We start from the raw sequence: 24582 nt of genomic DNA on the forward strand, positions 1-24582 counted from the left end.
CAAGGCTAGGAGGTAGGGCGGTGCAGCTGTTAACCAGCTTCTGCCCTTCCCCAGCCTCCTCCATGTCTCCCAATGAATGCAATTTGCCTGCTGGGACCAGGCCTTCCCAGGGCTCCCTGATTCCACTCCTGGTCTCAGTCCTTCCTCACACGGCATCCTGCCTCGGGGCAATCTTCCACGGCAGCCCCTGGACAGGCCGACCTGCCCGCTCCCCTTTGCATCACTAAGAGCTTCTCCTCCCAACCTCTCCTTCCCAGCCTGCCTGCAATTCGTGCTCCGGGGTGAAGGCAGACGTTTCACCATTTTATCTGCCAAATTAGCTTTCAGGGTTTGCTCCTCAAAATATCTGCAAGAACAGCAACCTTTCTCTCTGCAGATGGGGCTTGGGAACCTGCAGGCGACCAGTCAAAACAACCCCCGGGGCATGGACTCACAATCTAGTAGAAGTCGCACAGGTATACAGAGCCTGAATGCAGAAGTGGATGGTGGGTATCAGGTCTGTCGGCGTTGAGGGGAGGTTACCAACAAGCAAGGAGGAAAGGCTAGAATGATCCCTGCGTACTTGCTTAGCGGCAGAGATGCCAGCATCAACTCATGTGTAGCTTGACATAGATACGGACCGATCGTGACCTCTGCATCTACAATTGTAGACACACATGCACGGGTTAGCATACACACACACACCTCCACGCTCTGTCTGCTGAGAGGCCCTAGAAACAATGACATCCTAGCAGCAACAAACACAGCCAGCTCCAGACTTTGGTCTCTGATACCATTCCCCAGGAAAAGGAATGGGACTCCTTCAGAGAAGTGGTGGGTTCCAGGGTTAGGACAGGAGTAGCACAAGATGAGCCTGGAACATCTTGTAGTGCCACAAAGTAAGGAAGTACTCAAAAGGCTAAAGGATGGGGGCATGTCAAGGAACACAGGAGCCAGCCTGGAGGAGCTCCCGGTGGCCAAGGCTGGGACAATTCAAGCAGCAAAATAATATAGTGCTGGATTATAACCCAGAGCATAAAATACATATCCATGGCCTACGTGGATAAAAATAAATACTGAATCTATAAAAGGTGAGAAGAGACAAGTCTCCTATAAAGAATTCCAAATAATTTGCATAGATACTCTGCCCTCAAGGAGGTGGAGGCTCACTTCCCCACCCAAACTTGATCAAGACACTGGTTCTGCCCCCAAAAGAACTTCCAGTGGGTACATGGGGGTGGAGACAGACACCAAACAGGGAGCCAATGAGTGGGCAGGAGCCTTAAGAGAAGGGTGCAAAATGCTCTGGGAATGTCCCTCAAGAGAAAGAGCAGATAAATGAACTACAGTTGAGTCATAACAGAACACTGCACAGCAGGAGAAATTCATGAGCTAAAACCATACCTATCAGCAAATATAAACCTCAATATCACAGTGTTGGAAGAAAAGGCAAGCCTGGAGTGGGACACACAGAGGACCTTACCATTTGTACATAGCTTTAAAACAAATGAAAAAATGTTATATATTATTTGTGAATACAAAATGGGGGGGGGGGGAGTATTTCTATCAAATTCCAGATTAAAAAAGAATATAAAAGAATATAACTGGCAGAGTGAACTCATGAATCCATAGCTATTGTCAAGTTCCCCTTTTAAATAAATTAAAAAAAACTTTTAAGTGTGTTGGCTAAACGAATATAGAGTACATGACAGTACAGGTAATACACATATTTGGGAACAATCAGGAAAAGGGTGACAAGAGGCCGAGTGCCAGGTACTTTCCGGGACGATGTGAACCAGCCCTAAGGCCAGACAGGAGCTGGCTAAGCGTGCATGTGCCGGGACAGCTGGGTTGAGGTCCACAGGCTTGCATGTGAAAGGAAACCACAGCTGAACTATTGAGAATGCACTACAGATTCGGAGGGAGTGGGTAAGCACACGGGTTAGGGTCAGGGTGGGGACTAGTGCCGATCCAGCAAGGAATACAAGGAGGAAGTGGACATTGGGATGGGTGGAGGGAGGAGGGGGGCAGGCAGGAGGAAAGGGAAGGAGAGGGGAGAGAAGAAGGGGGAGGAGGGAAAGGAGGTGGAAAGGGAGGATGGGAGGAGGACACAACGGCATCCAAGTCCTTGCTTTCCCTCTCCCCTCATACCGCTCTGGCCAGTCCTTCTATTTCACAGGCCTGTCCCCTTCTGCTCAGTCATGACATGTCAGTTCTTAAAAAAGCAAGGCCTGCTCCTCTTCTTAAGCTCTCCAGCTAATATCATCCTGCCCGCAGCTTCAGTGACTAGTAATCAAGGATGACTCCCGGGGCGCCTGGGTGGCTTGGTCGGTTAAGCATCCGACTTCGGCTCAGGTCATGATCTCATGGTCCGTGAGTTCGAGCCCCGCGTCGGGCTCTGTGCTGACAGCTCAGAGCCTGGAGCCTGCTTCAGATTCTGTGTCTCCCCCTCTCTCTGCTCCTCCCCTGTTCATGCTCTGTCTCTCTCTGTCTCAAAAATAAATAACGTTAAAAAAAAATTAAAAAAAAAATATGACTCCTGCCCTGTACAACATTAACTGGGCACCACGTTCTCCTTGCCAATGTCCCTGGCACCGCAGCCTGCACGCCAGGTACACCTTCCTCCATACCTGGTCTCCCTGCACCCTCAGCGCCACCACCCATCTTATCCACTGGTCCTCTTCAGCCCTCCCCCTTCCTCTTGCCTGACCCGGTGCATGATGAAGCCTTACTGTATGCTGGATACATCTCAACCCCGGCCTGTTCTCTCTCCCAGCAGTACCCTAACCCAAACCAACGTCATCCCTCGCCTCCCCACACCCACTCTGGCCTCTAATCAGACCTCTAGCTAGCCGGGGTGGTTACTACTGCCCCCCCCCCTTCCTTGCTGCTTAAAATCCTTCAGGGCTTCCTCTTGCTCTCTAGGCAAAGACAAATGGGAAGAGGGTTTCCTCATCATTAGGCAACCTGAAGAGCACCAGAAGCCCATTCGGACCCTCTGCCCACAGCCTAGCTGGCCTCTGAGAGGGCCCTGTAACAGGGAAGGTTCCGGATCCCTGGAGACTGGTGACTGCCAGGACCCCTCCCACCGGACAGGCCACCACAGCCTCCAGGGCCTGCTTGCATGGAGCTATTTAGAGGAGCAAACAGACCATACATTTCAACAGCTCCAATCTTGTAATATCAAGTGGTTCATCAAAATGAGCTGAGTCATCAAAAAAAAGATGAAATTATATGCAGTATTCTAGGAAGAATTGTGTAGTTCAAGGAACGAAGGGAGTATAAAACACATTTTAGAAAGATTCCCAAACTCAGATAAAACATAATTACTTTTGTGCTTTACTGTCAGTTTCATAACTATATGATCTCTACTTATTGAAAAGAAATGATGTCCAGGTTGTGTGGGAATGGAGGGGGGTGGAGGACGCACAGCAACATATAAATGTGACTCCATGGATGTCATACTGTATCCATGCGTCTGTGGATTCACCAGAGCTTCGGGAGGGGTGCTGACAAAGGGTATTAGCGCTTCTCTCCAGTGGGTGGGACTGGAGGTCATTTTTACATCCTTTTCAGTAGTGTTGAATTTTTAACGATAAGCATTTTTTTTTCATCTGAAGAAAAGGTTAAAATGTGAGTTTCCCCTTCCCATTGGGAGGGAATGAAGCTTTCTCCAAATCCCCCAATAGGGACACCTTCGTTGGTCCAAGACTGGAAACGGAACAGGTGTTCCTGCAGGCCAGGGGTGATGGCAGTACCACACAGTTGTCTCCGGCCTAAGGTAGACCACCCATGTGCAGCAGAGCCCCCCACGGGCTGCCAGCCAGGCCTCTGCTGGTGGCAGCACCTGAGTCCTGGGGATCCGGCACTCGCGCAGCACCGCCGGGAAGGAGGGGCTGGTCATCGGTTCCGGCTCCGAGAAAGGTAACCTGGAGCTGCTGGCAGCTCCCACAAGGAGAGTCTGCTTGAGGGCAAAACCGTATGGAGCACAGCGTAAGTCAAGAAACAGGAGGATATTTAAGCCTTCAAGTACCAGAGGAGCCTTGCTTCAAGCGGGAACGCCCTAACTTGTCAGTGATGTAGACAAATAGATTCTCTTCTTCTATGTGTACTCACCTGAGTTGGCCTCCGTCACCAGTAACCAAGCATGAACGAGCTAGTATGCCCACCCCTCCGGGCACAGTGTCCCATTCCAGGGACATGCTGAGCTGGACTAGTACTCCCAAGCTGCCAGCCTGGGGTAGAAAAGAGGTTAACCTTCACCGACATCCCTCTGTGTGCCTCCCAGGTACGATGGGGCCCAGGGAACAAGGAAGGGTTAGCTGCAGGAAGGGCTTTCTGAGTAGCCCTGTGTACACACAGCAGGTCCCAATGGAGACGGAGAGATGTATTTTCAGAAGAAATTCACTGCAGGTGTTCTGGCAGGAAACATCCAACTGCATGCACAAGAGAAAGCCACTCACTCAAACAGGAACCACAAGTACAGAGCGCCACATTCCATTCCCTCTCCCTTGCTGACTGCAGACAGACCTGCCTGCTCTCCAGAGCCATCACTCACATCCAGCACAGAGTCCCCCACGGTGCGTCTGGGAGGTGGGGTGAGTTGGCCCCAGAGTGGGAAGCCTTGGCCCAGAGCAGGCAGGTCCACAGACAGCCATGGCGGAAACAAGGTTCCACTCAAGCCAGCCTGATCCCAAAGCTACATCAGCCACCAGGCTGCTTCTCCCAAGGGGTAGCAGACCCTAGTTTCTCTGCACCTGACTTCCTGCCATTGCTAGCACCTAGAAGCTGAAAATCTTCAAGCTCAAGTCTCCAGGGAAAGAGGCGACTTCCCCTAACCCTGTGCACAACCATGCATATTCTTGGGTCCTAGAGTACTCTCCACAGATGCTGCGTGTGCATGTATGCGCGTGTCCTGGCGAGCAGCTCAAGCGCGTGTCAACATGTGGGTCTGCTTTCAATTGTGCTGGAACAATTCTACCTGATAAACAAAAACAGATCCAAAATAACCTTTGGCAAGCAGCATATTTTTAAAAGAAAGAGAAGGTCCGAATGAACTGGCAAGAGTAATGCTTAAGCAAACAAACTTGGTCAAGCCAAACATCCATGGTGCACATCAAAAAGCCCCTCAAAGGGCTCCCTGTGAACCGAGGCCGGCAGCTGGGAAGGAGGCTGGAGCTGATGCACTTATGGCCTGGAACGGGACAGGCCACCCACTTCCCACCACTGGTCACTGGCATTTCATTCAGGTCATAGGATCAGACCACGAGTCAGGGCCAGGAGGCCAGAACCCTGCTCGGAGCAGGAAAGGGCAGAGCCCCCACCATCCCCTCCAGCCAGGCGCCCTTGCTCCAGACAGCCAGCTCCAATGGGCCCTGCAGGGCAGGTGACAGTGAGAACAAGCGGGCAGCATGGGGCTCTGTGCCATGGGAGACTCTCAGAGTCCCTGCTCGGTGAGACGGCTAAGTTCCCAAGGCTTTTGCTGTCAAAATCCATTCAGACCCAAGGGCCAAGACAGAACCAGATCTGCAACTGCCTGCTTCGGACTCCACTCCACCGCCGACTGAACAGGACTCACGGCTTCCCACCCATCCACTGAGGATCACAGAGCTGGAGTCACCAACCCAGAGCCCCACAGCAAGGGCTGAGGCACAAAGGCTGGTGCTAGGCCCACAGGAGGACACCTAATCGCCTTTCACAGAAGGCGATTTCACCCCTTCACCCAATCACCTGTCCCTGGACGGCTTCACAAGCTGGGCCACCGAGGCCTCCAAGGGTAGAGGGCTCCATGCTGCTAGTCCCGGGCTCTGGGCCACCAACTCTGACCTTCGGCAAGAAGGTCCCCTCAGCAAGACACAGAGGACGAGTGCGCACTCCTCTCCATCCTGGTGTTTCCACAGTGAAAACGCCCCAAGAGCTTCCTGTCGCCAGGTCCAAACCCCTTCACTGCCCGGCTTCCTGAGGTTCTAGAACCTCCAACGGGCCGTTCTCTTCACTGTCTCCCCCAACCCCCGAAGCACATGGCTTACATCTGCCCACAAAGTGTGTTTCTGGGGCCCTGCTCTTACCACAGCTGTGCTGGAGTCAGCCACAGAACCCAAGCCACATGACACCAAACCCGTCCTCTCTCAAGGTCCCACAGGCTCAGCCAACACAAAGGATGACCGGGGAGGTCTGTGGAGCCTGAGACCACGCAGTGCTGACAGGGGCAAGGGCACTCCCAGGGACCCCCACGGGAGCTGAAGAAAGCTGGGCTCAGTTCAGGGGGCTCAAATCCAAAGACGCTGTAAACCGTAAGTTACAGGCTCACAGAAGAGGCACATGGGCCAGATCTGTGCCGCGGAGCGCACGTTCTGCTGGGGCCAGGTCTATGTTGAAGACGTGTGAGCCTGAACGAGACGACTTGACCTCTCTGGGCCTTGGTTTGTCCTCACCTGTTCAATGGGGGAGTAAATGCCTCTTTCCTGGGGTCACGGAGAAGCAAGAGAAAAAAGAAGCTGCTATGGCAACGAAGAAAGAGCAAGCTTTTGATACCTGGAAGCTTATCACCGTTATTGCCGCAAAGGCCCGCCTGCCGAGGCTGAGGCCAAGCGGGTGACTGCAAGTGGTGGATCCGGTCTCCCCGGACACGGTCAGGGAAGATGGCCACAGCTGTAAAAGGGACAAGAGTATCCGTATATGCTGAAGTGCAGGAGGCAACGAGGCAGCGGGAGATAAAGATCACCAAGCAAGGACTTTTATGCATCTCTGAGAGGGGAATGTGGAGAGCGCAGAGTGGGGTGGGGGGCTGAAGGCCGGGAGAAATGGGCTAGAACGGCCAGAGATGGGGTGAGGCGGGGACCGTGGCACCTGCTGAGCGCACTGGGCAGGCACAAGGGGCGGGGCGCCGGGAGCTGGGCCGAGGCCATCCACGAGGAGGGCCCAGATGACCACCAGCCCTGCCCCCTCGCTCGGGCTGCCGGAGGAAGAGGTGGTCTTCCTGAGCAGCAGAGCCAGGCCTCCCTGGGGAGGATGGCTCTCCCAGGCCCAAGCAGGGTGAGGGCACAAGGGAGGTGAGAGAGAAGCAGGGAAGGGCAGAACGAAAGTTGCTCTTTCTCTGCTTCTTTGCATTTTTTTCTTTCATAAAAGCCACACACGAAACAGATGAACACAAGCTCGTGGTAAAAGATTCGAACACCAGTTACAGACTTAGACATGAAAGCTCTCTTTCAGCCCCCTAAATTCCACTTTCCCTCACTCCCCCAAGATGTAACCACTATTCACAGTTTGCTGTGTCTCCTTTCAGATCTTTTGACGCATCTAGATACAAACATATGTACATATGTACACCGTTTTCCTACATAAACGAGACCAATCACACATATTGTTCCGAGACTTGCTTTTCACTTAACAATATACGCATCCCATTTATTTACAAAACGTTTATTAAGGACGGAGAAACAGATGGACCAGAATCTCCAGCCTCGTGGATCTGACAGTTCTAGTGGCAGCCTTGCCACCTACATTGACGTCACTTTTCTCAATGGCTGTGTTGTGCCGCCCGGTTTGTATTAACCAGCCTGTCACTGCACACGGACTCCGGTTCCATCTGCTCGCAGCATAAACATCGCTGCAGCAGACACCCCCACGCGCGTCTCCTTGGGCTGCCACACTCGGAACAGGCAGAGAAAACAGACCCAGTAACCGGTCCTCCCAGGAAGCAAGAAAGGAGGACGCTTCCTAAACCCCACTCATAACCAGAGGGGCGCCTGGGAGGCTCAGTCAGTTAAGCATCCGACTCTTGATTTTGGCTCAGGTCATGACCCCACGGTTTGTGAGGTTTGTGAGACCCCCCTGCATCTGGCTCTGCACTGTGTCAGCATGGAGCCTGCCTGGAAGTCTCTCTACCTCTCTCTCTCTCTCCCTGACCCTACCTCACTCTCTTTCTCCCTTTTTCTCAGAATAAAAAAATAAACTTCAAGAAATTTTTAAAAAACACTCACAACCAGAGATACTGTTACAGGCATAGGGTCCCCTGGTCCCCCAGCCGACTGTGCCCGGGGAATGCAGAGAGGGGTGCCCAACCAGCTCTCAACCCCAGGAACACATGAGTTCACATCCCGGCTCCTACTAGCCATGCAACCCTGGGCAGGTCACACCTCCCCTCTGACTCTGTGGCCACCTCTTTCTTGAGAAAATGTCCCCCACATGCTCACCCCACTCAGGGTCCCACAGAAGGAAGTGGTGTGTCCAAGGACGGATCCCTAAGGGGTGCAGGCCAGTCAGAGCCCAGGCCAGGGCCGAGGGACCGAAAATGTCAGGAGACACTTTTGGCCGGCCTGGCTGGGGAGGAGGTGCTGCTGTCATCTCGTGGGTATAGGCCAGGGATGCTGCTAAACATCTTACAAGGCACGGGACTGAGAAACGTGAGTGTGCTCTGGTGGGGAGCCCACTGGCGGCCCAGCAGCCAAAGGGTTAAGCAGCCCACTGCCCAGGCCGCCTTCCTGCCTGCCCGCCTGCCGGCAAGGACTGCATTAAGCCCGGCCAGGAGATGGGCCGCTGCCTTCTGGTTCGCATTAGCGGCGCTCTGCTTGGCAACGTTCCCTCTGGCGGGCTGCCTTCCCTCCCTGCCCCAACCACTCTCCGCCCCAACTCAAAAGAAAATACCAGGATCCACATATAAAACCTGCGCACTCCCCGCCTGTCTCTTACCCCGTCTTGAATAAAACAAGCTCTTAAACTCCTGACCTTCCGCCCAGTCACCCCGTTTGTTTTGTGGCGGCAGCATCTCGGAGGCTGGGGGGCACGGCGCTGCCCTCCTCGCTGCGGGGCGCTTTGCACACCGGGCTGGCACTGGGGCAGGCCAGGGCAGCTCCTCCGGAGGCTGGCCCCGATGCCTGTGATCTTAAAAAAGGCAACTGTGCCCACAGATACCCTCCCCTCAATCCCCAAATGCCAAAGCCTGAGCTACTCAGGCCCTCACCTTTCAGAGCGGGGAAGGCTCCCAAGCTGAGAACAAGAGGAGGGTTGGGAGCATTTAAACATCAGAAATAAAACCTTAGAAGAAACAGCAAAAGCCCGCTTTTTAACTTTTCTTATCTTTCCTCACCAGAGGCCCCAGCAGCAAAGGTCGGGTACAGTAAGAGCTCACAAACTCAAGTGTCTTCTCCCAAACTTCTCTGAGCTGCAGCCCCATGTATCAGTTTGCCTCCTAGACCTGCGTGCCAACTGGAGGCCCCCAAACACCTCAAACTTATTAAAGCCCACCGCATACTCCCCTCTTGGCCTCCACCCTCACCCTCGGACCTTCCAGGGCTCCCCGCTCGCTAACGGCTCCACCGCCCGGCCTGCTGCTCCAGCCAGAGGTCTGGGAGTTGTCTTGGACATGTCTCTCCCCTCCACTTTCCCCATATCTACTCCATCGCCAAGTCTTGTTAATTCCACCTCCTCAACATCCCTAGGTCCTACTGTGCCGCCACCAGGTTGGCCCAAACGACCTCAATCTGCCTGCACTGCTGCAGCAGCCCCCTTCCTAACTGGGCCCCAGAAAGGTACCGCGGCCACGCTGAACCCGTCCTCCATACTGTCTGCCCCTCCGACACACAATAAATACATACGCACACATGTGATGTATACACACTCCACCCTTCAAAACCATCTGCGTTATTAAAGTAGATAAAATCTTTAATAGACTGCAATCTCTAGACCCTATGTGGTCTGCTCCTACCTACCTCTATCGCACGTCTTACTCCGGGGCTGTTTGCTGAGCTCCAGCTAAAACGCCTCGTTTGCAGGTCTTTGAACGCACTAAGTTATCTCCCACCACAGGAGGTGGCTTTGCCCTGGCGGTCCCTCTTCCTGGAACACTTGGTACACCCACGCCTCGGCTCTTTTCCTAGATCAGTCCTCCTCCGCCTTCAGATCCAGGAAAGTCTGCTCTGACCCTCGGCCTCGGTTGGTACCTTTGCTCTCCGCTCTCAGGGAGCTCTACCGGATCCCAAGGAGGCCCTACCTTGGGCCAAAACTCTACCGGTGTGTGTATGTAGGGAAAGAGTATGCTGTGCGGCCCGCAGAGGCAGTTATGCAGACCGGGGACTCATCCTCATCTGCACACCCATTTGTGTCTTCACCAACGCCGGTGACTACTAGCAAAGCCAAGGAGGTGGTGGTGCGGTCTGATGGGGGCAGGGGCCGCAGCTGCGCCACAGTCGGCCCCGTCCCACAAAGGCTGGCTCAGACTCGCCGAGTTACCCTGGCCCAGCATCATCTCATTTAAATACTTCGGAAAAGACAACAAGAAAAAAAAAGAGAAAACCCTGAATGGCTGGAATTTATTTTTAAACACGGACATGTTATAATCAGGCGTTTTAGCAAAACTTCAAACAAAAGCAGGCGAGTGCCTTTATTTTAATAAGACATCTCACTTGCCCTTTCCCTATGATGATTACAAGTTGAAGCCTGTGAACAATTAAAGCAAAGTTTATGGTATTTTTATTATTGTTTTATTTCTCAAAAGAAGGAATTAGAAATATTCAGTTTAAGTGGTGCATTGGCTTTATGCACACTCAGGAAACACTCAACTTTCCTTTAACAAGAAAAATAAAAACAAAAAGGTCCCAGCAGAGCCCCAGAAGGCTGCCAGGGCAGTTAGAGACTCACCACAAGCTGAAGGTTGGCCTGCCTCTCCATGAGATGCCAAGTCAGAGGGGCTGGTGGGGGCTGGGAGAGGCACCCTGGCCAGCCCGGCAATGGTTCCTTCAGCCGAGGGAAAGGAAGCCTAGTGAACTGTGTGTTCACAGTCAAACCCAGACCCTGGCCATGGCCTCCGAGGCCCTCGATGATCTCCTCCCCTCTATCTCTCTACCCTCCCCCCTACCTCCCTCCTCTCCATCACAGGGGCTGCATGATGTTGCCACTGTGCTCTTCCCCCAGAGCTCTGACAGTCCAGATCCTTTGTGTCCAGAGTTTTCCTGACCTAAATCAGCCCCCAACCCCTGCTATTCTCAGTCACGTCACCATAAGGTAAATCAGGCCATTTTTTTTGCCCATACCCCCTACCGTTAGAAGGTAAACTCTGTGACAACAGAAATATGACCTGCCTTGTTCACCCTCGACCCCTATGACCTGGTCTACCGCCTGGCGCACAGTAGGTAGTCAATGATACGTGCTGAGTGGACACCCTGGCCACTTTATGTGAGGTCTTTATCCCCTCCTACTTCTCAGAGTGACCCTGCAAAGCAGGTGCTGTGATCCACACCTCCCTGCTGTGCAGGTGAGGAAGCCGAGGCAGAGGGAGGTGGCTACACGGCACATGGCAAGTCAGGGATGTGAGCCAGGTCTGTCCAACTCCAGACCCCCAATTCCTGGACGTTAATTCCCTGGTTCCTGTGGACTGGGATTTAGCGAACTAGAGTGGAGCTGAGAATTTCTAACAAGCATCCTCAGTGATTCCGAATGGCCCACCCTCACCCCCAGCTGAGTATGAGAAGTAATGGATCAGATACCGCTAGGCCCTGAATTCCTGTCAAGGGGAGGAAAGCCAGGAACAGAAGCTCCATGAGGGATTTATTCCAAACACTGCACAAAGGGCCTGGGACCGAGCCTGGGGTCCAAAACCAGGAGGGTGTGGAGAGCAAGAAGGAGCCCAGACAAACCAGAACACAGGGCCCAGAGCAGAGAAGCAGGGCACCAGAACCGCCAGAAGACTTCTCTCACGAGAAGCCTAATTCCTGGGTGCAGCGGTGCCTCCCCAACAGGACAAGGCGTACTCTCGAGCCACGTGGGACTTTACCATAGGACATGACGCTGCTAGAGCCTCTTCTAGACGTGGCCTTCGGAACACCCTCCCTATGTCCAAAGCCCAGCCCTCCTAGCGATCTTCGGAAGATCGCCAAAACCACGTGCCGCCCAGTCCTCTTCCCAGACTCCGCCACGATGAACGTCACACTTCCCGCGGACGTATCAGCATTCTCTCACCTCTGGGTTTCACCACATGCTACTCTTTTGCTTGGGATGGCCTGGCAAAGCTCCCCGCCGTCCTCTGAGCTTCAGCTTCAGTACGCCCCATCCGAGGAGCGGGACTGAAAGCTCTCCCGGGGTATTCGCCGGGTGTTCTCACTTAATACCTTTCCCACACGGGGAGACAGCTGCCTGCCGGCCCACCACCCCTATGCCACCTACTCCCACAGCAGGCTCCCCAAGGGTCAGCCCGGGCTTTGACAGCTTTCAGCACCCAACTCAACGAGAGAGGCACCGACAGTGCTGTGAGAAGGCTGCACTCAGGGCTGGCTTCGCGGGTGTGCAATCTCCCTGGTTAAACTGAACCTGTATGGCCATGCTTCCTGCTTGAACCAGAACTTGCTTCCGGGCAGAAAGAAGGCAATGGACCTCAGGCCAAAGATCAAACACTCTTCCGTGGGGCAGGCGGCACCCATGTTTGCACTGGGCACAGCCTAGCACCAGTCAACTGGCTGCTGACTGAGCATTTTCTGCAGCGAGACTGCTTCCAGCTAGTGCTCTAATCCTGGCTGGGCTCCCACTTCCTGACGGAGGAAGCCCCCTTTGGGCCCCCAGTGTTCTAGGTCCTGCCTTCTCGGCCTCGCTGCCAGCTCACATTTTCCACCCCCTCGATGACAGGCCTGCACGTCATACTAGCCACGGCCCACAGCCGAGGAGGGAACTGCGGCACCCCCGGGAGTCTCAGCCCGCATTCATGTCTGTGCCAGTTCCCCTGGGCTGAGTGGGTGCCTCCCCGTGACACTCACCTGACTGCGGTGGGGTCAAGAGCACTGGGAAAGCAGCTGCCTGAGGCCCATGGGAGGAAGAGCTGCCGTGTGAGAACGATTCTTACTTCTCTGTGAAGGTGGCCTGGCAGGAAAGAGGGGAGGGACCTGCCCCTGGTCACACAGCTGGGCATCACACCCAGGACCCCAGACCCTGGTCCCCTGCCTGGAGCGTGGGCAGGGACTGCCCTGGCATGGTGCCTAGGCCACAACATAGCACTCATTAGTGTTCTTTCTAATTGAATCACAGCCTCTTCCAGGACACAATAAACTGATTTAATTTGACTCAGAAGCTTTTATACGTTTGAGGGGTTTTCACACAACGACTTGCAGGGCACAGCAGGTCCCCTGGCTACTCTGGGGGTCTTGTGAGGCCACCATGGTCTGGGACACACACTTTCCTCAGGAGAGGTCTGGAAGCCAGCCACGCTCCCCTCCGACCCCACATTTGCCACTTCTGTGTCTGCTTGCCACCCGGCAACCTGCGGGTGCCACCTGGCCACCAGGGCTCTACCTGTAGGGTGCTGGCCAAGGCATGAGGGACACTAGGTTTCACGTGGTGGTAACAATAGGCGATGATTACTGAGCACGTCCTAGAACCTAAGCGCCATCGAAAGATGCCGTATAACCCATCTAATTCTTACAGTGACCCTCTGACGTAGGTAACATTACCCCCACCTTACAGAGGGGGAAGCTGGAGCACAGACAGGTGAGGCGGCTTCCTTGTGGTCACAGAGCAGGTGTGCAAACCCAGGCAGAGTGGTGCTCAACGCCCTGCTCTCCACCTCCCTGCTATACTACACGTCGGCTGTGAAGGAAGGGAAGGGCACGTGTGGGCAGTGGGGGTGCCTGCATTCAGGCTTCGGGTGGGCAGGCAAGAGGCTGGCTCCCAAGATGTCCATCCAGCCTAGTGAGAGCTGTAGTAGCAGGAAGCTGCAGGGGGGCAGTGCCCACTCTTGCCCTCAGGGGAAGCAGCTGGTTGGATTGGGATGGGTTTTATTTGTGGCCTCAGGGTCCCGAAAAAGGGCTAGGAGGGCTGCAGGTCAACCTGAGCCCAACCTGCCCACACAGTTGTGAGCACAAGGCTCAGCACAACCAGATGAGCTGGCAGCTTCACAAAGGGGGCCCGCCTTTGCAGTGGGGCAGAACTAAGCTGGGGTGGGCTGGACAGCCACTCCGGGCTCTTGCCCTTTCTTCAGAGGATACCGCTGGGGTTGTAGCAGCCATTTCTCCCCCACTCCAATCGGGGCCTGAGAGAGCCAGGGTCAGCTCTGCAGAGGACGGTGGGGCATGCTCAGACCGCCCAGGATCAGATGCAGCCCACTGTGGTTGGTCTGGGCCTCTCCAGGCACCAGAAGCTAGCTGTGGCCCCTGCCCGCACAGCTGTTCTCGGGACAGGCCCAGGACCTCCAGCTCCTGGATGGAGGGTCCCGTGGAGTTATGAAGAAGGATAAGGCAGAATGAAGCAGCACCTCTAAAATCAGTTCCAGGATCTTCTTGTCTGAGAGTCCCTGGGTCATCTCCATAACGACTTCATCTGATGTGAGAGGGACAGGGTCGAGCTGGCCTCAGTGGCCTCCTCATGCCTGCGCAGGGAGCTGGAGTGAGCACACATTGGAGAGCCTGGCTGCCAGAATTTGACTCCAGAGTCTTCCACTGATTAGCTTATAGAAGATTTCTGTCTCTGTGTCTCTGTTCCATGCCTATCAAATGGGGGACAACAGCACCTCCCCCAGGGCCGCTGGAAGCACAGAATGAACACCTCCAGAGGTCTTAGGCCCAAGCCTGGACACAGCACCGCTCAAAGACAGCCAACAAACCATCCTACAGTGCTGCCTGCGCTGAGGCTCCTTCCCCATGCCGGCCCAATACCCTGCTGTGTTGCAGAACTCACACTTCTAGAAGCCATCTGAGGCTAAACTAAGAGAAGCTGGACCTCGACGAGGCCAGACGTGGCGGCCTTCTTCATCCAGCCACCAGCGTCTGAGCGATCAGGACCCAGTATGGGCGGTGGGTGTCAGCACCATCTCTGTAGACGGACACATGAGTGTGATGAAATCCATTCTCAGAAATAAAGGAAGACAAACACACAAGAACAAAAGAGAGGGCTTCTGGGAGAAGAAACTGCAGCCTTATCCAGGGGCTGAGGCAGAACGGCACTCGGTTCCCTTGGGACTGAGGGGAGGACAAGCCAGAGGGAGCCCACAGGAAAAGGCCTGTAGGGAGGCGGTATCCTGCAGCCTGCTAGATCTTTACCATGCTGGGCACACGCCTCTGACAACAGCACCTACACAGAAAAACCTTCCTGAGCTCCCTGCCTGCTCTGAGATCAATCTCTGTCCTCGCCTGTCGCCTGTCCTTCCTTCTCAGGGCCTCGCTGGGGAGACAACAGGATATTACAACTCAGCTGCAGATGTGATTCTGATCCCCAGGCCAGAAGGAAGGCGGGGCACAGGCAAAGGTCTCACCGTGCCAAGGTGCTCAGGGTTGAGGGGGGTGGTGTGCAGGCTATGCTAAGCTCAGGGACCCCACCCCTGAGTCACTGCACTCTGTGGGCCAAGTAACAATGCACGGTAAGTGGGAGGAAAGACAAGATTCAGAGTGGCACGTGATAACAATGACGGCGATCCCCATGTGCAGGTCTGGTTACAAGCACAGTACGTAAATGTCCTTGAATCTTCACAAGTAGCTCAGGAGAAAACAGGCCCCAGGAGGTGATGTAACTTCCCGAGCAAATAAGTGAGGGGGAGGGACTCAAGCTCAGCCCCTCTGTGTCCCAGGCCGGGCTGTCAAGGCAGCCATACGCAGGAACCAACACCAAGTATGTGGATGTCTCTCAGTTTTGCCTGCCCAGCGTCTATCTCCTAGATCAGTACCCCAACTTCTTTGGGAACCATTCTTCCCAGTAGTCCCCACCCCTGCTCCAGGGGTGGGTGAATGTGAAATCCAGCTCATCCAGCAAATTGTTGCACGCGTCCTGGCCTTGGGGCTGAGCTCCTGGTCCAGCCAGCCAAGCATATCCCATTCTATAACTGCAGACGAGTCTGACTGAACAGAAAGGAAATGTCATTTCTCTCCTAACACCAAGTGCTGAGGTAGGGCAGACTCAGACACTCGTCAGGGCCCTGCTTTGGGCTGTTTTCCTCTGGCAACTTTCTGCATGCCTCCTCCTCAAACTTACCCCTCAAGTCCAAAGGTCACATGGCCCTCCCTGCTTCAACGTCCAGTAGCAGGAGAAACCCCCCAAGAGACCTCCCTTCCCATCTCACTGGCCAAATCTGGCTCACCAGTCACTGGCAGGGGAGGGGCATCCTCACGTACCAGACATCCTCTGGGTAGAATGGACTTGGGGAGCTAATCCCAAGGCCACAGGCCACTACATCCTAGACTTGAGGGGGAGGAACTAGAAAGCCGGGGTGCAGGGACTAGGCCTGGGAGAGTGGCCCACACAGAACAGGTCTGGAGGGAGGCACCAGCCCCACCTGGCTTAGTAATGGAACCAGCCTGTCCCCTTCACATCAGGCCAGTCTGAGCTGGATTTCTGTCACTTGCCACCAGGGCCCTAACTAACACATGGAGCACAAGAGATCTGGTGTTGCTCTGGGATGAGAAACTGAGGCGGAGTGAGAGAGGTGAGTCACACACACAGAAAGGCAGATACCATGACTTCATTCCTGTGTGGAATCCAAAAAATGAATGAACGAACAAACAGAGACGGACTCATAAATACAGAGAACAAACTGGTGGTTTGGGCAGCAGGGAGGTGGTGAAAAAAACCAGAAAGCAACCGAGGCTGGAGAGGTGACAAAGGGGAGGCTACAGCCAGCTCTCTGCCACACAGAGCACTTCAGATTTCATCCTAGAGACGAGGGGCCCACCAGCAGATAAGTGGGACCAAGCACGGCTCTACAAAGACCTCGCCATCTGTCCCTCTGTCAGCAGGGAGAGGCTGGGCTGGAGGGCTGGCACCTGAGCAGGGGAGGGCTGCAGTCCCAGCGGGAGACAGGGGAAGCTTGAGGGCAAGGGCCTGATGGCAGAGACCACCCCCCCCACTCGCCACCCTGAGACAGGACACCAAGTGAAAGTTGATCTGACCACAGGCACCTGATCAACGCCTGCCTCTGCCTCTGCCCCCTCTCCCCTGGCTTTTCCAAACTGTTCCCCATTTCCTTCCTTCCCCTTTCTCCTTCCCTGCCCCCCTCTGCTCCATTAGCTCCACGTCCCTGGCACATGTGACATCCAGGTACAGAGAACGGACTCCCAGGAGTTTCCACCCCGAGGCCAACAACCATGAAAACATCAAACTCACAAAAAGCATTCCTTCTTTATAGATCTTCTGAAACATGAAATGATCAAGGATGACGATCAGGCTTTACATTTTTGATAAAAGACATAGAAACAGAGGGAGCTCAGTCTTAAGAGCTGATGTGCACACGTGGCTCGGGAAGCCGCTCTGTAGCCCTGGGCCCCTGGTTTATAACCGAAAATGAGCTGGCACTGGGACACAGGAATATCTCGCGCTACTCACTAGTGAGGCATCAAGACTCGAGCCTCAAAAAGAGGACTTCCGGTATAGGAAGCAGCCAGCTGCCCGACTCTAGGCTTCTCCATCTGGATCCACGAGGTTGGGGAGCGGCCGCTGCAAACCCAGCCATCCACAGTCGTTCACTATCTATTCTGAATCAAAATCCTACTACAGGGGCGCCTGGGTGGCGCAGTCGGTTAAGCGTCCGACTTCAGCCAGGTCACGATCTCGCGGTTCGTGAGTTCGAGCCCCGCGTCAGGCTCTGGGCTGATGGCTCAGAGCCTGGAGCCTGTTTCCGATTCTGTGTCTCCCTCTCTCTCTGCCCCTCCCCCGTTCATGCTCTGTCTCTCTCTGTCCCAAAAATAAATAAACGTTGAAAAAAAAAAAATTAAAAAAAAAAAAAAAAATCCTACTACAAAACAAATCATTTATTTGCTTTATGGGTGTTCCCTACTGTTTTTTTTTTTTCATCAACTAGTTTCTGGGGCCTCCTCTGACCCTAGCCCTAGGACAGGTGCTAAGAGCACAGAGAAGGACAGGACCCAGTCTCTGCCCTCCAGGAGATGAGTGTGGTGGGAGACGCAGGCACAGAGACAGACACAGTGCCAGGCAGTGCCTAAGTGCTGACCCAGAGCACCCATGGGAGGCAGAGGCTAACAATCCAGAGGAAGGGAAGAGGTCACATGCTCCAGGGTAGGGGGACAGCCCACCAAGGCTTCTGGGTGAAAAACAAGGACAAGGGGAGGAGGGTTGCTAGGAGTAGGGGCAGGGCAGGTCAGGCAGAGGATGCGGCTGTGGGCTTGCTGATGGGAGAAAATGCATCTTTCCAGATGCCACGGCTTTCTCTTCTCACCTTGCGATCAACACCCAAGAGTGGAGGCAAAGGTCAGAGTAACAATGTCTAGTAGTATTTGATAATTTTTTTTTTCCTTTCTGGAGGTGTTCATAAAGGAAAAAATAAGTCTGAATATGAACTCAATTTAGAGAAATATGCTATCAAATTCTGAACTTTCCTCTAACAGTTTTACCAGCTAAATAGGCATCTTCAGATACCTAATAATGTTTGTCACCATTATGAGAAAACTGACGTGAGGGCCGTGACGCGTATTTCCATCTCAACAACTCATTTAGCAGCCCTGAAAAGAACTGTTTCCTTGCAACCTGGGAAGTGCCCTGCCATTTCCTCCTCCCGTACCCCACAAGAGAAATTCCACAGGAAAGTAACACTGAATGGCAACAATAAAGACAAGAATTATCACCTAAAACCCACGTGCCTACTCGGTGCTAGGAACCTTCCACCCGCCATCCCCAGTGGGCACCGCACCATAGTGCCCCTCTTCCAGAGGCCCCAGACTGAGCAAGACTTGAGTTTGTGAAGAATCAGCGAGACAGAGAGAGGCCAAGAACTTGCCTCTGAACTCCCAGACGTCTCTCTCTCTCTCTCTCTCTCTCTCTCTCTCTCTCTCTCTCTCCATGGTGTGTGGCTCTGACAGTTTCTGACGCTACAACTCTGACAGCCAATACCCATTGGAAACATCACTAGCTGAAAATCCCAGGATCAGATGCGACCAGAGGGATTTCCCAGGCCAAAAAGCCTTGAGGAGAAGGCTGGCGAATCTCAAGATGGCTGGTGTTTATGCCATTCTGGGCTCTAAGTGGGATTTGGTTTTTCTCCTTCATTCCCGTTCCCCAACATTTCCTCAATTGGCTAATGGGCCCCAGCTGGGAATGGACACAGGCAGCAGAGACAGGGGCCAGGGTCTGACTGGCTCCAGCGGGCCAGCCCTGGCCAAGAGGGGAATGCGACTGTTTATTTGGAATGGCTGTGCCCTGCCTCTGAGGGAGTTCAAGCGGTCAGATGTGTCCAAGTTGATTAGTGAAATCTGACAAGGATGTCACCAGGTTTGGGAGGAGGGCCATCTAATTTAAAGCCCCCACCCTGCAATGTCCCCAGTGCCCAATAGGCACCGGCCACTAATTATGGTTAGTGGAAAGTGGGGGGTGAGAGGAGGTCAGGAGCTCTAGACCTCAGGAGCTTCTGAAATGTGTTTTTATAGGCTCTGTGGCCCAGGAGAGGCCTCAGTGGGGTACCCGGCTCACCTACAAAGCTGCTCTGGAGGTTGGAGGGTCCTGCCCTTCCCCAAGGAGGAAACGCCACTGGTACCTACCGTCTCCTTGGGGTCTCCAGGGGCAGTGGGTATAGTGGACAGAGCCTGGTCTTTGGAGCCAGACAAATGGCTTCAAATGCCGGCTCTGCTGTCTGGTTGCAAAACAAAGCCCTGGGCCTAGGTTTTCTCATCTGTTAGGTGGGAACTATAGGAAAGGAAGGAAGGAACAGAGCTAGCCATCAGTATGCAGCGGTACTGACTCTATGTTAACCTGTAAAGCCTTCTACTGCCAACACACACTCAGCTCTCATGGCAACCCCTGCCATTCCTCATGACAAAGTCCAAGCTCAGTGGAGTTAAGAGGCCTGCCCATAACTGCAAGGGACTTCAGACTTGTTCTGACTTCAGTCCTTTCCATCTAAAATCCATATTCATTTCCTAGGGCTGTCCTAACCAACTACCAAACTTGGTAGTGTTAAACAACAGAAATTTATTCTCTCGCAGTTCTATTGGCCAGAAGTCCAAAATCAGCTGTCAGTGGGTTTGGTCCCCTCTGGAGTCTCTCAGAGAGAAGTCCTTCCCTACCTTTCTCTTAGTGTCTGGTGGCTTCAGGCAACCACTGGCGTTCCTTGGCTTGGGGCCACATAACTCTAATCTTGGCCTCTAGCCTCATTCACCCTTCCCTCTGTCAATCTGTGTCACTGGACATACATCGTTGGGTAAAGAGCCCACCCTAACAGGGATGACCTCATCTTGAGAACCTTACCTTAATTACATCTGCAAAGACTTTGTTCCAAGTAAGGTCATTTCTGAGCTTCTAGGTGGATATGGCTTTTGTGGTCCACAGTTCTACAAACCACTACAGTCCGCCCCACCCTCCAGTCCCCAAAACTTCATTCACATGTGTAAAATACATTCACCCCATCCCAACATCCCCGAATTCTCACCTCACTAGACCATACTCTAAGTCCAAAATCTCTTGTAAGTATCACCCGCTCAAAAATATCATTTAACCCCTCTAATCAGGCATGGGTTATACTGATATGATCCATCCTGGGGCAAAATGCCTCTCCATCTACAGATGTGTGAAACTAAAAGACAAGTTTTCTGCTTTTAAAATATAGGCACAGGGAAAAAATGAAAGGAACACAGAGGTCACTGGACCCAAGTAAATTTGAAACCCAATAGAGCAAATTCCTTTAGCTTTCCTGGCCTGAAAGTAACCCTCTGTGGCTTGGTCCTCCACCCTCCGGGCCCACAGAGGCTCCACAGGCCCCTGCCTTTAGGCTTGCTTCTCTGGCCTCTGCCTTTGTGTCCACAGCTCTGCCCCTGGAGTCATTCTTCCCTTTTCTTTTTTTTTTTTTTTAATTTTTTTTTTCAACGTTTATTTTTGGGACAGAGAGAGACAGAGCATGAATGGGGGAGGGCCAGAGAGAGAGGGAGACACAGAATCGGAAACAGGCTCCAGGCTCTGAGCCATCAGCCCAGAGCCCGACGCGGGGCTCGAACTCACGGACCGCGAGATTGTGACCTGGCTGAAGTCGGACACTTAACCGACTGCGCCACCCAGGCGCCCCCATTCTTTCCTTTTCTTTTTTTTTTTTTAATTTTTTTTTCAACGTTTTTTATTTATTTTTGGGACAGAGAGAGACAGAGCATGAACGGGGGAGGGGCAGAGAGAGAGGGAGACACAGAATCGGAAACAGGCTCCAGGCTCTGAGCCATCAGCCCAGAGCCCAACGCGGGGCTCGAACCCACGGACCGCGAGATCGTGACCTGGCTGAAGTTGGACGCTTAACCAACTGCGCCACCCAGGCGCCCCATTCTTCCCTTTTCTTAAAGGATAACATGAGTTAGTAGAGTAATTCTATCAGTCCATTTCCTACAATTAGAATACTAGAAGTCCAAATGCTCTATTTTTTTTTTAAAAACATTTCACCAGGTCTGTCCCTTTCAGTCCACACTGCCAGTGTTTTTGCGATATAACATTCTCAAAAACCTCGCGTGTCTCCCATGTATATCAAGGGGATCTCCACCATTAAACAAGAAGGTTCTCTATAAATTCTTCCTGGAGAAGCCTGTCTCTAGTCCTGGCTTCTGCTAAGATGTTTGATTGGATCCACGAGTCACATACCCAATCTCCACAGCAAAGGCTGTCTAGCCTCACCGCTGGCCTTTCTCCAGAGCATGCTTTCTCAAAGCCAATTTCCTACTTTTAGCATCCTTTGGAATCTGAAGAGGCAGAGAATCTCCCAAATCATCAAGCGCAGGCTTCTTTTTGCTAACAGTTCCATCTCCAATTCACTCCTTTCCTCTCACATTTTACTAGACACAGCAAAGGAGAAACCAGGCTGCATGTTCCATGCTTTGGTTGGAAAATTCCTCAGCCAAATATCCGAGTTCACTACTTACAAATTATGCTTTCCCTGACTAGCAACTTAGACAAGAACACGACAATAGAGGGTTGAAAAGTAGGCTGGGGGAAATGGGTGAAGAAAAGCAAGAGAATTAAATTTATATTTGCCAAGCACTTTCCTTGTGTCCAAGTACTACAGATCAGTAACTGGGACCTTGATAGGCAAGCTCCATTTTCATCAGGATCAAAAAGTAGCCAAAGACCTCAGAACATGTCCCCACTCAAACATCTCTGCCTAACGTGGCTGACTATTTCTGCCTCGGCCCTCCCCAGGTCCACGCTTTCGGTCAAACATGGCAGCCACTGACCCTGTCATCAAGCACCTGTTCCTCCCTCAGGTACTGCACTTCAAAGTCTATGTCCCACAGCGAGTTCTTCTGACACCTCCTTCCTGCTCCCAGCTGCTCTCCCAGGCTGCAAACAGGTCTTCTCCCAAGGAAGAAGGGATACTGGATCAGGGTGGCCCCTTGGGGTCTGCCTCAGGGAAGACCCAGAAGGCAAAGAAATTTAGCATTTGACTCATTCTCTGTTCCAGCTAAGAATTAACACACAGCACCATAATAATCTAAACTGTGTTAAATATAAGTTTGGTTTATTTTCATAATTTTGTGCTTTATTTTTCTAAGATTTACACTTTTAGTCCCTGGCGCAACATGGATTTGATTTAAGTGGTATTTATCCAGGACTAATGGTGTTCAGGGGAGGAGCTACAACAGCCAGTGGAGGAGGGGATTATGACCTTAGGACTCGGGTCCTATGTCAGGGGAGGCCCTAGGCCTCGGAAGGGCAGGGCCTTGTCCTTCAACTCCTGCTGCTGCCCCAGGGAGCCCTGGAACCTGGCCAGTCTCAGGCCTATAAAGGAAGCTTTTCTTTTGGTTGGTCCTCCCTGGTCAGGAGGCTCTTCCCTAATAACCTCAGCCCTGCAGGAGGAAAGCAACAGCCACAGCAACATAAAATGAGTGAAGGGGGTAATTTAAACCTGAGATTTCCTTTACCTGGGGAAGCCCTGGTCATTCCTGTCATTCCTGAAATACCCCTCTCCTACATCCTCCCAGGCTGTCCCAGACCAGAAAAGGCCAACACAACAGATAGGTGCCCCTTGCCCTCCCCTTCCTCAGGGCAGACACTATAATCATGGTTCTCCCCCGCAAAAGGGTGATGGTATATTTTACATGTCAACTAGGCCGAGCCACTGTACTGAGATATTTGGTCAAGCACTATTCTGGATATTTCTGTGAGGTTTATTTTTTCTTTAATTTTTTAATGTTTATTTAGTTTTGAGAGAGAAAGACAGAGCATGAGCAGGGAGGGGAAGAGAGAGGAAGACACAGAGTCTAACGCAGGCTCCAGGCTCCAAGCTGTCAACACAGAGCCCAACACGGGGCTTGAACCCACAAACCATGAGATCATGACCTGAGCTGAAGCTGGACGCTTAATTAACTGAGCCACCCAGGTACCCCAATGTGAGGGTTTTGGGGGGATGAGATTAACACTAAGACTTTGAGTTAAATAATTAATTAATTAAAAAAAAAAAAAAGACTTTGAGTAAAGCAGATTACTCTCCATAATGTGGGTAGACTCTGTCCAATCAGTTAAAGGCCTGAACAGAAAGACTGACCTTCTTAGAAGAAGAAAAAATGCTGCCAGTGAACAGCCTTCAGACTTGAACTGCAACTCTTCCCTGGGTCTCCATCTTTGCTGGCTTATCCTGCAGATTTTGGACCTGCTGGGCTTCATAATCATGTGAGCCAACTCCTTAAAACACACCCCTTTCTCTCTGTATATGTATATACCCACATCTTTTTGGTTCTGTTTTTCTGGAGGACCCTGACTAACACATCTAGTGATCCAGACAACCACAGAATCTGTCTCAACACAGCCCTCCAGGAAGCACTCCCAGTTAGCAAGCAAAGTGAACTCACTGACCTAGGGCTGTGCACATCCAGAAGCTGGTATTGTCCCTGGCTTAGTACACGGGGCCAAGTGCATGCCTCCGTGTCCCTGCACTCCAGGCTCTTCTGAGAACTAGACAACCACCCTGGACCCCAGGTTTCCTCATAGGCTTTTCCTAGTTCTAACCAGGCCTTGCTCCCCACCCTTTATACCCCCTGAAGAGAAGGGTGGTTGAGGAGGCTCTAAGTTGTTCTTCTCCAGTAAACTAAAACCATAAGAAAAGCCCACTGAAGATGGGAACTATCAAGGCCATTGAACACCTTTTACATCAGACCAGGCTGGTAGTTACCAGGAGGTGGGGGGCGATAGGGAGATACCCAGCTATCCATCCCTCTCACAGGTCTTCGGAGGGATAACATGGCACCTACTAGTGGTCACTGGGAGTATAAAACTCATCTGGATATCTTCCAGATTTTATGACTCTGAGTGACACAAGATTCTAATTGTGTTTAACTTGAAATCCTTGTAGCTAAGCAAAAAGTACCCAGAAATAAGTGCACATGTACTCGCCACCCTGATGTACGGAGCTGGTAGAAAAGGAGGGTGTATACCCAGCACCCTCACTTGTTGACAGGTGATCCTGGGCCCACCACACCTTCTAGAGCTTCCGTTTCTTTATCTACGCAGAACACCCACTCAGGAGGCTCATCACAACACGTCACAGGCCTCCAGTAAATGGGTATTGTTCTGAGGATTAGGGAGAGTGGTGGCTCCAGAATCCAGGCAGGGCAGTACAGAAGACAGAGCAGAGAAGAGCCAGAAGGCCAGCCCCAGGGATCTGGCCCAAGGGCTCAGCCACCGGAGAGGCAAAGGGACTGTCGCTCTCCCTTGCCGCTAGAG

At 52.7% G+C, this 24582-nt stretch overlaps 1 protein-coding gene across 1 annotated transcript in view; it reads right to left on the reverse strand.

Annotated features, from left to right (window-relative positions):
* EEFSEC (eukaryotic elongation factor, selenocysteine-tRNA specific) overlaps window positions 1–24582 on the reverse strand; it is a 252221-nt gene that overhangs the window by 112722 nt on the left and 114917 nt on the right. The gene's annotated exons all lie outside the window — the stretch shown is intronic.

This window comes from Prionailurus bengalensis, chromosome A2 (assembly GCF_016509475.1).
Source record: "Prionailurus bengalensis isolate Pbe53 chromosome A2, Fcat_Pben_1.1_paternal_pri, whole genome shotgun sequence".
In the NCBI taxonomy this organism is placed as follows: domain Eukaryota; kingdom Metazoa; phylum Chordata; class Mammalia; order Carnivora; family Felidae; genus Prionailurus; species Prionailurus bengalensis.